Here is a 16,164-nt window from a genome sequence, read left to right on the forward strand (position 1 = left end):
GGTTGACACTTGTATTAGCCAGCCTATATTTGAAGAGGAAGGGTAATGGCTCAGAGGTTGGAAATGAAGTGTTGTTATTCACCATTAATCTTAAAGAAAACTTCCCACATTAATCTTGTGACCTTTGTAGCACAGACTTCAACTTTTCAAAAGGCTCACTCTGGCATCAGCTAGATGGGAACTCTGATGTCTGATAATTGTGATGTCACCAAGCAAGGTAAATAGCCAGTCACATTGAAGAATTCTCACAGATAGAAAAAAAAAGGCACAAGCAGACTTTATTATCCACTTCACATTATTTTACAGAAAATGAAATAAAAATTGATATTACATAGTTGATTACACTAGATGGCATTTCATAAACAAGCCTTTTTTTACAAAAAGCACCTATTGTTTTAAATATCCATGTGATTTTATCATCAGTTTTATCTTTAGTTAACAAATAATGCGCTATATTTTTCGGGAGCATACAGACTGTTCCACAGGCATAACGTACTAAGCATCAAAACACTTCATTCAACAAGTGTGCCTTTCAAAATGTATTTTATTGAAATGAGAATAATAGAACATAGAACAATACAGCGCAGAATAAGCCCTTCAGCTCTCGATGTTGCACCGACCTGTGAACTATTCTCAGCTCGTCCCCCTACACTATCCCAAAATCATCCATGTGCTTATCTAAGGATTGTTTAAATCTCCCTAATGTGGCTGAGTTGACTACATTAGCAGGTAGGGCATTCCACGCCCTTACCACTGTCTGCATAAAGAACCTGCCTCTGAAATCTGTATTAAATCTATCATCCCTCAATTTGTAGTTATGACCCCTCGTACAGGCTGACGTCCTGGGAAAAAGACTTTCACTGCCTACCCTATCTAATCCTCTGATCATCAATAATAATGTGATAAGTATAAGTGCTCAAAATTTATGATTTCTAATTGATTTCTATTTGGAAGGGCCTCAACTTTACATCCTATGGATAAGCAGGAATCATTGGCAATAATTTTGATTTTCTGCATTTCAGATATGCAGACACTAAAGGTTGCTGACAATTCATACAGCAACAAGAAAAGAGAACGCACAGCAGATCTCCAATCTGTGTCCTGCTGAGTTAACTCAGGACTGTTATAATTATGCAGATCATCTGAGAGTTTTGTCCATGCCTATTTGATGCTCTTCAGCTACAAAACTGAAAAAAGAAACCATTTTATGAAAAGCTTTCATCTAAGGATGTTTCAGGCCAATTCACACCCAACAACCTGTTCTGAAAGATCTACTCATATTTTGACAGCTATAATAAATGGGAATATGCAACTGAAACAATTTACAATATTCTAAAAAAAAATTTATTCACCCTAATTTCCAATGTTAATGGATCCATTAAAAATTCCAAGGTCTGGGTGTGCAGCTTCACAAAAATCTAATCTGTTTTGGTTTGTATCAAGTTTCACCACCTCTCCACTTCTTTACTGATGAGGTTAATAATAGTTTTATCTAAAGTATAGATGCAAACTCCAGGCCAAAATGCTCAAGAATAAATATATCTCAACAAAGCACATTTATAAGCTGAAGGCACATCAGGGTCACTCTCAATGGTGTTGCTGAGACTGCTGAACTGTCAGTATTCTGATCGGCCAATATCCTGATTGGCCAGCATCTTCTAAGGTTGAGAGCTCCATTGGTTATTAATTTGTGATCCAAAGGGTAGAAAGTTCAGCCAGAGATTTCACAAACATAAACAGCAAGGTTGTCCCCATATCTCACACCTATTGTCAAGGCCTGATCGTTATTAGATTAGATTAGATTACTTACAGTGTGGAAACAGGCCCTTCGGCCCAACAAGTCCACACCGACCCGCCGAAGCGAAACCCACCCATACCCCTACATTTACCCCCTACCTAACACTATGGGCAATTTAGCATGGCCAATTCACCTGACACATTTTTGGACTGTGGGAGGAAACCGGAGCACCCGGAGGAAACCCACGCAGACACGGGGAGAACGTGCAAACTCCACACAGTCAGTCGCCTGATGTGGATGTTGTATGCAGGTTACACACATTTCTGCGGTCAACTCGTTACAGCCCCAGCTCTGTAGCTTTAAATACAGTGGCAGCTTTATGCTGGACAGTAGAAAACCAAGATCAGGATGAAATCTAAAGGAATTAATTCTGTTACTATTTCTGCTCACATTTAGTAATTAACAAATCACTCTAACCCTAGAAAGCCTGGTTATATCCATTAGTCTCTCCTGTGGTTCAGGTAACTGGAAGCCAGTTCAGAAGGACAAGAACAAAAGAATTTCAACAAAGCTACTAAGTCAAGCATTTTGAAATCAACTGCGCAACTATTAATATTTTATGATCAAATCCATGAACAATAAAAGGATTGATTTTTACACGTTTTAATTTCTGTCTTTTTCTGGACAAACATCTCATTTATAATGTGTTTGGATGTGCATTCTGTTATTATTTCTGCTCACATTTAGTAATTAACAAATCACTCTAACCAAGAAAGCCTTGTTATATTGATTCCTTTTAAAAGATAAGTTAATTTGGTCTGGGAGAGAGATATCTGCAAAGGAAGGGATTATTTTCAATTTGTCCTGTTACAACCACTGAGGGCTAGTTGAATAAAGAAAAGGAGCCAGTTCATGCCCCCTCCCCCAGGAGCTGAATAATTTGGGCTACCCATCTAGAGTCATGATAAATTGGGGATCCCTCACCCTGGGACAATCTTTTGCATTCACATACTGATCTCTGTCATGTAAAGATTTTTTTAAAAACTGTGGATGCTGCAAATCAGAATCAGCATCATATCTGGATGAATTACATATTGGTATGGCAATTGATCTGCCCAAGACTGCAAGAAAGTACAGAGAGTTGTAAACATAGCACTATCCATCACACAAACTAGCGCTGCCTCAGGAAAGCAGCCAACATAATCAAAGACCCCTCCCACATTGGTAAGATGTGGCCTCCCCACTTCCACCTTTTTCTTTTGGGCAGAAGATTCAAAAGTTTGAAAACACAAACCACCAGGTCTAAGGACAGCTTCTACCCTGCTGTTAACAGACATTTTAATAAATGTTTCTCTGCACTTTCTCTCGAACTCTAACACTATATTTTGCCTACTGTTCTATTATCATGATGTACTTTTGTAAGGTATGATTTGCCTAGCTAGCATGCAAAACAATACTTTTTACTGTATCTTGGTATGTGTGACAATAATAAATTAAATCAAACCAGTACCAATCAAAGAGAATTAGTGGGGGAAAGTTAAAGAGAAATTTCTTCTTGCAGAGCAAGAACATCTAATGATTTACCAAATTTTGAAGCAGAAACTATGCATCCATTAAGGGCAATGTTTAAAGCAGAGGAAGATAGAAGACAAAGAGAAGGGAGAATAGCAATGAAATTAGATTTTGGACTGCAGCACAATGATTGACATCCAGTACATGCTCTTTATGTGCCATTCATCTTTTCACATGACAACATTCCCTGTTAACAATTGTTTAATGAGTTATTCAACCAGCTTAATTGGTCTTAATCATGGAATGGGTGGTCTTGTAGGGCCATCGTGTTGCTACCCTGATGAGAAAAGTTGGCTTGGGCAACAATCAAATAATCAAATGACCAGCCAATATCAATATTTTGACACCTTCTAATCTCTGTTACTGCACCAAATGATATTCTAAAATTCAGCCTTTTATTGAACCATCCTTACAAGTGATCTGGTCTGGGGTCACTGGAAGGAAAGCAGAGGTGCTAATTTAAAAGTAAAAGCTGATATGCATTACAATCTCTCATTTTAATTATTTTGACTAATTTAATAGGTTTCTTCACATATATTAATTTAACTAATTAATTAAATAATTCTTATCCATTCCTATCAATTAGTTGAAAATGAAATATTGAACCATAAAAATATTGAGAGCAAAGAAATTCATTTGAATTTTAAAGTCCACGAAATATCACGTTGCTCTACAACCATTCTTAAAATTGATTATTAAACAATACAGCACTGTCAGATAAGAAAGTTTTCTCATGGCTGTTTTTATTTGATCTCCAAAGAACAAAATGAGGGTTAGTTAAGGAAATAAATGGATTGCTTCCTGGGGCTCTGTCTGTCTGTTAAATATTGGATACAGTTATAAATCCTGAATTGGCTGATGACTTTTTTCTAAATGTCATTTTCACAAGTTAAAATATATTTTAAAAATTCTAATAATTTTGAATTCCAATGCTGTAAACTAGAGTTAAGGTAATAACACAACAGAAGATAATCTTAAATTGTTAGTTTTGCTTCTGAAATTACCTAAATACAGTTACTTATAAATCTTTAGACTACATCTTAAATTACACAACTTCACTGCAATTGTGATAACACTTACATTTATAATCTAAGTGTCATAACATGAGAAGATAGATAGCTAACATGTATCTAAGTCCATGCCACTGCAGAAATTGCTCTTTCTGGAGACATGATGTACTTGTATTGTCCTGTGTCCACTCTTTAGCAATGAATTTATGTTAGTGATTCTCTTCTTGATGTCAATGAGTTCTGACTTCGGACACAGCTTTCATTCACCAACGATTAAGCATCAAACTCCCTGATATCATAATACATTTTGGGCAATCTGATTCTAAACTACCCCTATGATGCAAGTTATCTAATTGCCCAGACCAAATCAATTGACAGGATAAGCATACGGTTGACACATTTATTGATACACTAGATTTGAAGATTTTTCTTGAAAAAGGAACAAAATTAAGTCACTTCAGCATGCAATACAGGTAGGAAAGGACCTTTCCATGACAAGCCAATGCCCAATGCACAACCCGAACCCATACAGGACAATAGTATTCAGGCAGCAATCTATGGTAACAGTCAACTAAGAACAACAGGCTGCCTCTCCACATCGACTTCTCAATCAGAGATCTGGCACCTTTGAAGTTTCAACAGTGCTTTATATATATATACATCTTCTCCCTTTCTTTTACTAGGATCATTCTTCCCTTTTATTTTCCCTCTGCTCTTAACTGTAATTCAAACTGTTTTCTTTTCTCTTTCTTTTTGTTCTGCCAGGGCTATTCTTTCTTTTTCTTTTCCCTTGCCATTGCTTCTAAGTCAAGCTGCTTCCCCAATGATTCTGACAGCAGTCCTGGCAATTGTAACTGTAGAGTTAATGCTGGAATTATTTCCCCTTTCCTCACAGACACAGGTAACTCCATCTTCAACATGTTTGCCAATTCCAAAAACTTTGCCTTGTTCACTTCCTCTAAAACATCCAAAGTGACTTATTCCACTCTCAGGAAATTCTTAGCAATGGAAAGAGGTATTACAAGACAAGGTACACCCTGTTTAAACAACCAAATGCAACACCCAAAATGCAATACTCCCCACTCACTGCCTTTGAGTCCAATAAATCTAAATCCAACCTGGAATTAGAGATTTTGATTTCAACAAGAGCCCCCAGTTTCTTATGGACCAGACCAAACTGTCTTAAAATATGTCAAGAAGATAACCTTGACCCTAACTTTTTCTTATTTTAAAGGCAAGTGTGAAGACTTCATTCCGGATGCAATTTGATTGGCCAAACTGTCAGGCTTAAAGTGAAATACACTTTAATTATACACTATGGTTAAAATATAGACAAAATACAAAAAGAAAAATAGAATGGGATTACCTGCAACTCTATAGATATACTTAACAAAATAATAAATTACTCATTAACTGTTCTAATATAGTAATATCCTATAAGCATATCCTTGACAAAAGCAAATTCAGTAACATAGATTATCACAATGCAATTCTATCAGCAGGAAGAGAACCCCAGCGTTCTAGCTGTAACAAAGACAGAGAGAGATGTGTCTGCTTTCACAACCCCAACAGTTGCTGAAAGCTAAACTAAAAACTCCTGGTTCTGTGAGAGCTTGACCCCACCCATGCAGGTTGTTTCTATTGTACCAACTTTAAAAAACAACCCAAGGCATGTCAAGCTGTTTACTTTATTCGCTTTGAGCAGACTGCTTGTCCTCTCTGTCTGAACCTTTCTTCATAAAAATAAGGACAAAATACATCTCTTAAATCCATTGTATCTTCACAACTGCAACATATCACAAACAATGTGCAGTGATGAAAACTTACAAGGGAACGACAGTTATCTGATGTCTTGCATTTCTGTCCATGGTCATTTGACGAAGAGGTCCAGACAATTGGTTCACATATTATAGTTTACATGCTCCTAGAAACATGCTGTAACAATTGCTCAAGAGTAGTGGGACAGGAAGGGGAAGATGTGGTCCTCCTGAGCAGTCGTCATCAGGCAGATCCTGCAGGCAGCAGTCCTCATTGTATGGTCCTGAAAGAATTTCTTTCTCTACGTGAAAGATAGACCAGAAGAAGAGGAGGAAGACTTTGGAAGAGTCCCCTCACACCTTGTCTACAGAATAGGATGCCGGCCCCTCAAATTTAACAAGATCAACAACTTGTTTGTCCACTGGTATCTGTGAACCATCTCCAATTGTCAATATTGTATACTTTCTTTATCTAATTAAATGTCAGAAAATTGCTAAAAATTGGCAATTGCCTATTTTAATTAACAGTAAACATAACCCTCAAAAATCAATACCAGTATACAACAGTTAATGTTATAAGAAGGGGGTGTATTTTTTTTTTACCTGTCTTCTTCTACGCTTATCAGTCTTCCAAAGAAATGGCTCAGTGACAAAATCTTTGTTGGCAGTGGCATTGACTTAAAGTTGATGCTGACTAGAAAGTCTGGTCCATCAACATCATTAAAACAGCTTTCGCTAAAATACTTCAATTGCTTTTTCTAACTATTTATAATTAATCAGCAATCTTTACAAAGCTTATTTTACTTAAAACTTAATTTCTTGGCTCTATAATTGCTGCTGAGATCACTCATAAAACTTCACAAACAATAACATTTCTCAGATACATAACACCAAAGTACTATTTTACTCTCTACTCCCTCTGACAGTTTAAAGAATTCTTCTTTGAAATACTTTCCATATTTCATATTTTCTCTTCCACACTTTGAACAGTTTTTAATAATATGTCATTTTATGCTCACCAGTTTATGCTTGCGCAAATCAACTATATTAATTTATTGCTGCATCATAATATTTATTGCAGCATTCATAAAGCAACAGACAGCAGCTCCTTCAGAGTGAATGGGACAGTGGTCATGTTAAATTCTAAAAATTGCCATCACTTTCACACACTTTAAATTGAACTGACATGTATTGCAGCTTGGGAAACTTATCTACCCTCAGGAGGGTCATCAATAATGAACACAAGGCTGAGTGCCTCAGATTTGAATAAACTGTTACATTTAATTGGTAAAAAATTCCATTTCCTAAGGATTTGGAGCATTGGCAATATTGGGTGATACAAGCAGCCAGGTACGTTTCTAACACTGCATATGGGCCAGGAGGAGCAGGACTGCTTCACCCCAGGTTCAAGCTAAAATACAAAGATGTATCTGTCTGCAATGATCAACTGCCAACCCCTGAGAAAATCTCACCTTTAATTGTGATCCAAACCTGGCTGGTTCCCAACTGGGAAATAGAGAAAAAAAAATGAAATAAGATCTTATTGTCACAAGGGCAGGAAAGTGATAATGATGACTGATGATGACAAGGCACTTTTTAGAACTTACCTGGAGTACTGCACAGTTCTGTGCACTACACAGTAGGACTGACGTGAATGCAAAGGGTAAATGACGAGGGTACAGAAGAGATTTGTGAGAATGGTTCCAGTGATGAGACATTCAGTTATGAGAAAACATTGGGGAAGTCGGGACTGTTATCTTTGGAGAGGAGAAGGCTGAGAGGAAATTTGATAAAGATTTTTCATGACGGGTCGAAGCAGAGTGGATAGGGAGAAATTGTCCCCACTCATAAAAAGATCGAGAACTCGAGGGCATTGTTTTCAATTGTTTTACAAAAGAAACAAATGCACAGTGAGAGAAAAAAAACAGAGCACACAAGTAATTTACGTCTGGAAGGCACCACCCGAAAATGTGATGGAGTCTTCAAGATAATCTTGATATTCTTTAAATAAACACAAATGTGCAGGCTTAAGGGGGAAAGGTGGGAGATTGACACCAATTTAAATGCTCAGAGAGCTACTGCAGACATGATGGGCCAAATAGTCTCCTTCTGCACTGTAAAATGTGTGTTTTACAGAAACTCACTCTACCTGCATTACAGGCTTTCTGATCACCACCACCCTCCTGGACTTGTCTCCTTCAGCACTTTTCAAAAATATCAAAACCAATGGCCCTTTGTGTCCTGACCATCACACTCCAGCCCTCCAATAGCTGCTGATTAAACAACTAAAAATTCACCAATTATATGGAATTACTGTTAACACCTGAGTTACACTTAGAACTCAAGAATTAAAAGCAGTTTAATATTTGTTGTCTCATAGAGATCACAGTTTTCAACTCTTCATAAGATTGTACAATGATATATACATAGTAAGTTAAAAATCTCACAACACCAGGTTATAGTTCAACAGGTTTAATTGGAAGCACACTAACTTTCAGAGTGCCACTCCATCAAGTGACGAAACAGCGGCACGTTGTGTGATTTTTTAACTTTCTACACCCTAGTCCAACACTGGCATCTCCAAATCATATAGATAGTAATTTGTTTTAATGCTTGCTATTGCTTGTTGGATCTTGGTTCTTCAATCGTTAGAAATTTATTGTATTGAACTGTATGAATGCCAACTCTGGTGCATTCCAAAACTAATTTGGATGGGATTTCATTTGAATCTCTAAAAAATAGGCTGAAAGCATATGTGCTGTTTTGTAACCATGCAGCGAAGTATCTCCAGACATGATCTCCTCTAATATTTTATTTTTATCAACTATGTTACCTTAAAGCTGTATCTACAAAACATATTACAGAATACATAAATCTTCAGTAAGCTTTTAATCACAAACATCTCCTGCAGGTTTGCCATTGCCAGATTTTCCACCAACTCCAAACATAGCCTTAACTGACAGAATGGCAAAAACTCTGTGACCGAAGTCTGCACAAGAACATAGTTTTTGACTGACAGAAGTGCTGATCAGTCGCTGGTCTGAGGATTTTTAGAGGCATATAGAAATAGAAAATGATTTTACTTGTTTAAGTGTAATAAATTCAAATATTTGAAAGATATCTTCTGACAATAATAGATCGGCATTCAACTAGTTGCATGTTCCTGGTAACTTGCCCCCACACTGACCACCCATGTTCCCTCCAAGTTGAGTTTGCTATGCACAAATCACAAAATCACACAATCCAAAAATGTGCAGGTTAGATGAATTGGCCATGCTAAATTGCCCGTAGTGTTACATGAAGGGGTAAATGTAGGGGAATGGGTCTGGGTGGGTTGCACTTCGGCGGGTCGGTGTGGACTTGTTGGGCCGAAGGGCCTGTTTCCACACTGTAATCTAATCTAAATCTAAATCACATTATGTGGTTCAGCTGAGATTGATACTCTGCCGTTGATACGAGTTTTTTAAAGAAAATGCTACACATGTCTGGCTTTTTGTCCCTGTGCAGCACAATCCCAATTATGCTGAATGATATACTCATTCAAGTTTGAGGGAGTATTGTTGACCATGATCTGTTTCTTTCATACTAATCATAGCTTTTCACATTATCCAATCACAAACCTACTTGCAACAAGCAATATCACACTCCCCTCAAACCATAGTCTTCCTCCATCCTTGAGTTTCTTGTGCACAATTGTGTCAGAGCTGATTTAAGGGGTGGAAAGGAAAGAGATGTTCTGTTGCTTCTATTTTTCCTGTTCACTTTTAGTGTCAGGAATTGATTCTCACTCTGGTATAGGAGAAAATAATGGTCGATTGGTGAATATATGGGAAGTGACTGTGGTCTATTCTATTCCTAAAGTTAAATATAGTATAGCAACTGGCCGTAAATTAATAAAGTTTAAAAAAAATCAAACCAGGTTGTAGTCCAACAGGTTTATTTGGAAGTACAAGCTTTCAGAGCACTGTTCCTTCCTCAGGTAGCTACCTGACAAAAGAGCAACACTCTGAAAGCTTGTGCTTCCAAATAAACCTGCTGGTCTGTAACCTGGTGTTATGTGGATTTTTTAACTTTGTTCATCCCAGTCCAACACTGGCACCTCCACATCATAAGTTAATAAATGACATAAAAACATACCTAAATATAAACTTGAATAAAATCATTAAGCAGTTTCTTAGAATACATTAAGGATAGCAGGTTGGCTGATGTGACATAGTTGCAGCATGTGGGAGATCCCAGTTTAGTCCAGAACAAACACTGTTGCAAGTGTAAGTCTGAGCAATCTCCAGCTCAGAATTTATCAGCTGGAGGCTGAATTATAGACACTGATGCATTAGGCAGGCAGCAAGGACCTGGATTCTTTGTATCAAAAGGCAGTTCCACCTCTTAGACTTTGGTCATCTGATTCAGCCAATGTTCAGGGGCAGGAAAGTGTGACTCTGAACAAAGTGGTAGGGGAACACAGAGATCAGAAGGGTGTGAGCTTCAACCGTTGCAACAATTCAACAGGATTCTTTTAAATTTCAGATTGAGTGTGAGGACTGCAAGAGGGATAAACGAACTGACTGTGGCACCATAGTAAGGAAAGCCATTTAAAAGTGTGGAACAAAAAGGAATGCAATGGTAGTAAGGTACTGAATAACATGGAAGCAGTCCTTCCCCAAATGCAGCACAATGCTAGACAATATCCAGTTTAGGTCTGACAGGCTACAAGTAATATTTGTGCCAAACAAGCATCAGGCAATGCCTAGAATAGAATCTAAACATCATCCCTTGACATTCAATGTTACCACCATTGTTGAATCTGTCACCATCCAGATTCTGGAGTCCCAACTTTAAGCGAACTAACCATACAAGTACTGTGGCTTTGAACAGAGGCTAGATATTGTGCAGTGAATAACTTGGCTTCTGACCACAAAGAGTGTCCACCAACTTTTAAAATATTTTTTTGATTCATTTGTGGGATTTGGGCATCGCTGGCTGGCCAGGATTGATAGCCCATCCGTACTTACCCTTGAGAAGGTGCTGGTGAGCTGGTGCTTGAATTGCTGCAGTCCACTTGCTGTGGGTTGACCCACAATGCTGGTAGGGAGAGTATTCCAGGAGTTTGACCCGATGACTGTGAAGGAATGGCGATATATTTCCAAGTCAGGGTGGTGAGTGGCTTGGAGGGGAACTTGCTCAAAGGCACAAGGCAGGAGCGTGACGAAACTGCCTGGATGAGCTCAACTCCACAATACTCAAGAAGCTTGGCATTATTCAACAGATCAACAAAACAACCATCTAGAAGGACAAGGGCAGCAGATAAATAGAAACACCATCAGTTTCCTTCTAAGCCTCTCGCCATCCTGATTTGGATATATATCTCTGTTCCTTCAGTGTCACTAGATCAAACTCACTCCCTAATGACATGTGGATCTACATACTGCAAATAGGGCATCATAATTCAAGAGGGAGTTCACCACAACTTTCTCAAGAGCAACTCAGGATGGGCTATAAATCCTGGCCCAGCCAGTGACATCCACCTCTAGTGAATTATGAAAAATGAGGGGAATTGATACTGTTATCTGCAGCAAACATCATGAATCCAGACAGAGTTTGGCATATAGAGTCATAGAGATGTACAGCACGGAAACATACCCTTCGGTCCAACTCGTCCATGCTGACCAGATAGCCCAACCTAATATAGTCCCATTTGCCAGCACTTGGTCCATATCCCTCTAAGCCTTTCCTACTCATATACCCATTCAGATGCCTTTTAAATGTTGTAATTGTACCAGCCTCCACTACTTCCTCTGGCAGCTCATTCCATACATCACCACCCTCTGCATGAAAAAGTTGTCCCTTAGGTCCCTTTTATACCTTTCCCCTCTCACCCTGAACCTACGCCGTCTGGTTCTGGACTCCTCCAACCCAGGGAAAAGACCTTGTCTGTTTATCGTATCCATGCACTTCATGATTTTATAAACCTATAGAAGGTCACCCCTCAGCCTCCAACGCTTCAAGGAAAAACAGCCCCAGTCTATTCAGCCTCTCCCTATGCTCAAATTCTCCAACCTGGCAACATCCTTGTAAATCTTTTCTGAACCTTGCCAATTTCACAACATCCTTCCGATAAGAAGGAGACCAGAATTGCATGCAATTTTCCAAAAGTGGCCCAACCCATGTTCTGTACAGCTGCAACATGACCTCCCAACTCTGATACTCAATGCTCTGAACAACAAAGGAAAGCATATCAAACGCCTTCTTCACTAACCTATCTACCTGCGACTCCATTTTCAAGGAATTATGAGCTCCAAGGTCTCTTTGCTCAGTAACACTCCCTAGGACCTTCCGGATTAAGTGTATAAATCTTGCTCTGATTTGTTTTTCCAAAATGCAGCACCTTATATTTATTTAACTTAAACTCTATCTGCCACTCCTCAGCCCATTGGCTCATCTGATCAAGATCCCGTTGTAATCGGAGGTAACCTTCTTCACTGCCCACCACACTTCCAATTTTGGTGTCATCTGCAAACTTATAACTAAACCTCCAATGTTCACTTCCATATCATTTATGTAAATGATGAAAAGTAGCAGACCCAGCAACAAAACAGTGGGGAAAAAGGATCAAACTTGGAAAGATGGGGTAAATCCTTATAGAGTATAGTCAGGGCCAAAGAGAAAGGTATTAATACAGGAAATGATAAAACAGACAGGGACAGAAAAGGTTACAGAATGAAAGGATTATCACACAAGTAAATGCTAGACTGGTTACGCCTGCATCCATTGAGTTTAGACAAGTAGAGGTAACTTGATTGAAACCTATGACACCTTGAGGGACAGAGTAGAGATGAAGAGATGTTTCTTCTTACATGAGAATTGAGAACTAGGGACCGCTCCTTATAAGGCAAAAGTGAGGACTGCAGATGCTGGAAATTAGAGTCAAGACTGTAGTGCCGGAAAAGCACAGCAGGTCAGGCAGCATCCAAGGAGCAGGAGAATCAATGTTTTGGGCAAAAGCCCTTCATCAGGAATCATGATGAACCATCTTATTGAATGGTGAAGCAGGGCTGATGAACTGAATGGTCTTAACTGAATTCATAACTCACACATTGCTCATTAACCAGCAAGCATAATCTCTCCTCTGCACAAACACAATGTCCCTCTGCCCAAAACCACCACCCCCAACTACCTAACTTAATTTATTTCAGTATTTTTAACTCTAATTCCCATTATTGGCACAACCCAGCTTCTGAATATTCCAAACAACATCAGTATTACCAGAGAACAATCTGACATGCAAAGGATGAAGGATTTTCCCTTCAATTAGGCAGAATATGGTGAACCCATTTGCAGTTCTGCTACTGCTATCCAAGCTGAGGTCAGTCAAGTCAGTAATTACCGGTGATCAGATACTCAGCATATTAAACAAAACTTTGCTGCTATATCATACTAACATTCCCAACCTTTCCAATGTCCTTCTCTGATTGAGAGTGGAACTACATCCAGGTCCATTCACCACTCCTGACACTGAAGCAGCTGATAGTATTTAAATATAACTGAGGAAATATTCAAACTTCACTTTTACATAGAAAATTACAATCCTGCCATGTAAGTAACAGATATCAGATATTTTAAACAAAAGAAATCGATTCCATTTTACCCTGTCCATTACTAACACAAATTTCCATGGTACATTCCACTGCCATCAATATATTTGGAGTCTTCTGACCAGAAGCTGAAGTAAGCCAATCACATAAATCCTGTGACTCCAAGAGTAACCTGGAAGAAAGTACTCTGCAAAGAATCATGCAACTTCTAAGACCTCAAAATCTTAACTATACACATCACTGATTGTGTGCAAGCACAATAATGATGATGCTCAATATGATCCAGGACAAATCATTTACTTGAATTGTCCCTGCACATTGAATTCAGTATCCATCCATTCCATAGACAAAATGAGGACAGCAGATGCTGGAAATCAGAATCGAAGATGTGGTGCTGGAAAAGCACAGCCGGTCATGCAGCATCCCAGGAGCAGGAGAATCAACGCTTCGAGCATAAGCCTCATTCCTGATGAAGGAGTTATGTCCCAAGGAGACTGAGAGATAAATGGGATGGGACTGGGGGGGAATGTCGCTGGAAATGCAATACATAGATGAAGTTGGGGGTGAAAGTGATATGTCAGAGACAAGGGTGGAGCAGAGAGGTGGGAAGAAAGTTGAACAGGTAGGACAAGTCAAGGGGGTGACACTGAGTTGGAAGGTTGGATCTGGGATAAGGTGGGGGGAGGGGAAATGAGGAAACTGGTGAAATCCACATTGATCTCGCCTGGCTGGAGGGTCCCAACTTGGAAGATGAGGCGTTCTTCCTCCAGGCATTGGGTCGTTAGCGTTGGATGATGGATTGTTTCAGAGAACTTCTCTGGGACACATACACGAAACAACCCCAATGTCATGTGGCCAAATACTTTAACCCCCTCCTCCCACTCCGCCAAGGACATGGAAGTCCTAGGCCTCCTCCAACACCAAACCCTTCCCACCCGATGCCTGAAGGAAGAACACCTCATCTTCCATCTTGGGCCCCTTTAGCCACATGGGATCAATATGGATTTCACCAGTTTCTTTATTTCCCCTCTCCCCACCTTATCCCAAATCCAACCTTCCAACTGAGCAACCACCCCCCAGACCTATCCATCTTCCTTCCCACCTATCCGCTCCACCCTCCTCTCCGACCTATCAGTGTCTCCACAACTTCATCTACCTATCATATTCTTAGCTATATTCCCCCCAGCCCATCCCCACCCATTTATCTCTCAGCCCCCTTGTGCCACAAGCCTCATTCCTGATGAAGGACTTATGCTCGAAATGTTGACTCTCCTGCTCATCAGATGCTGCCTGAACAGCTGTGCTTTTAAACAGTAATCAAGAACCCCAGGTTGATGTGCATTTGAATCCTACCTGCAAATGGTGAAAATTCAAATTCAACAATAAGAAAATAAATAAGTAAATAAATAACCATCCAAAGATGGAGCAAAGGTAGAGAGGCGATCTAATAGAAGTTTATAAAATAACGAGAGGTACAGATAAAATTAAGGGTAGTTGTCTTTTTTCTTGGGATGGGGTATTTCAAGACCGGGGGCACATTTTTAAGGTGAGAGGAGAGAGATTTAAAAAAGACATATGAGGCAATTTTTTTACACAGAGGATGGTTCACGTGTGGAATAAACTGCTTGAGAAAGTGGTAGATGTGGGCACAATTAGAACATTTAATAGACATTTAAAAGACATTTAGAGCAAGCTCATGCTTGAAACGTCGACTGTCCTGCTCCTCGGATGCTGCCTGACGGACTGTGCTTTTCCAGCACCACACTTTTTGACTCTGATCCAGCATCTGCAGTCCTCATGTTGTTCTAGTTCTGGATTACTGATCCAGTGACATTACCCGTTATTTGTATATCACTTGTCATAAGTTTACAATTAGATACTGCATTGATGTCTGCCTAACATTCCCTAGCACCACAACTCTGAAACATAACTTCTAGGATCCCTGCTATATTCCTCAAGATGCTTAAATTATTCCATTAGATCCTGTTAATTTGTCTTTCTTTAGGTTCATTACATTAATACTTCTATTTATTTATTATTGCAACATTTAACTACTTTACCTGCTAACCTGTTTTAACCAATTTAGGATTTATTTCCTGCCCATAAGTTAATATCTTCTATTCTACAGAACACCAAATGAAAAAGGAATTCAACATGCAGCTAAATGTTCTCTAAATAAATCATTCTTTAGGTAGACTGTTAGGCAATCTAACTGATACACCAATCAAGCCTAACCATGTGTGTCAATTGAACTGAGTATATTTGAGAGGGTAGGAGAAAGTGAGGACTGCAGATGCTGGAGAGCTGAGCTGAAAAATGTGTTGCTGGAAAAGTACAGCAGGTCAGGCAGCATCCAAGGAACAGGAGAATCGACGTTTCGGACATAAGCCCTTCTTCTGGAATGAGGAAGGTGTGCCAAGCAGGCTAAGATAAAAGGTGGGGAGGAGAGACTTGGGGGAGGGGCGTTGGGAATGCGATAGGTGGAAGGAGGTTAA

At 39.3% G+C, this 16,164-nt stretch overlaps 1 protein-coding gene across 2 annotated transcripts in view; it reads right to left on the reverse strand.

Moving 5' to 3' along the window:
• Positions 1-16,164, reverse strand: part of cfap221 (cilia and flagella associated protein 221) — a 263,534-nt gene that overhangs the window by 231,373 nt on the left and 15,997 nt on the right. The gene's annotated exons all lie outside the window — the stretch shown is intronic.

This window comes from Chiloscyllium plagiosum, chromosome 7 (assembly GCF_004010195.1).
Source record: "Chiloscyllium plagiosum isolate BGI_BamShark_2017 chromosome 7, ASM401019v2, whole genome shotgun sequence".
NCBI lineage: Eukaryota > Metazoa > Chordata > Chondrichthyes > Orectolobiformes > Hemiscylliidae > Chiloscyllium > Chiloscyllium plagiosum.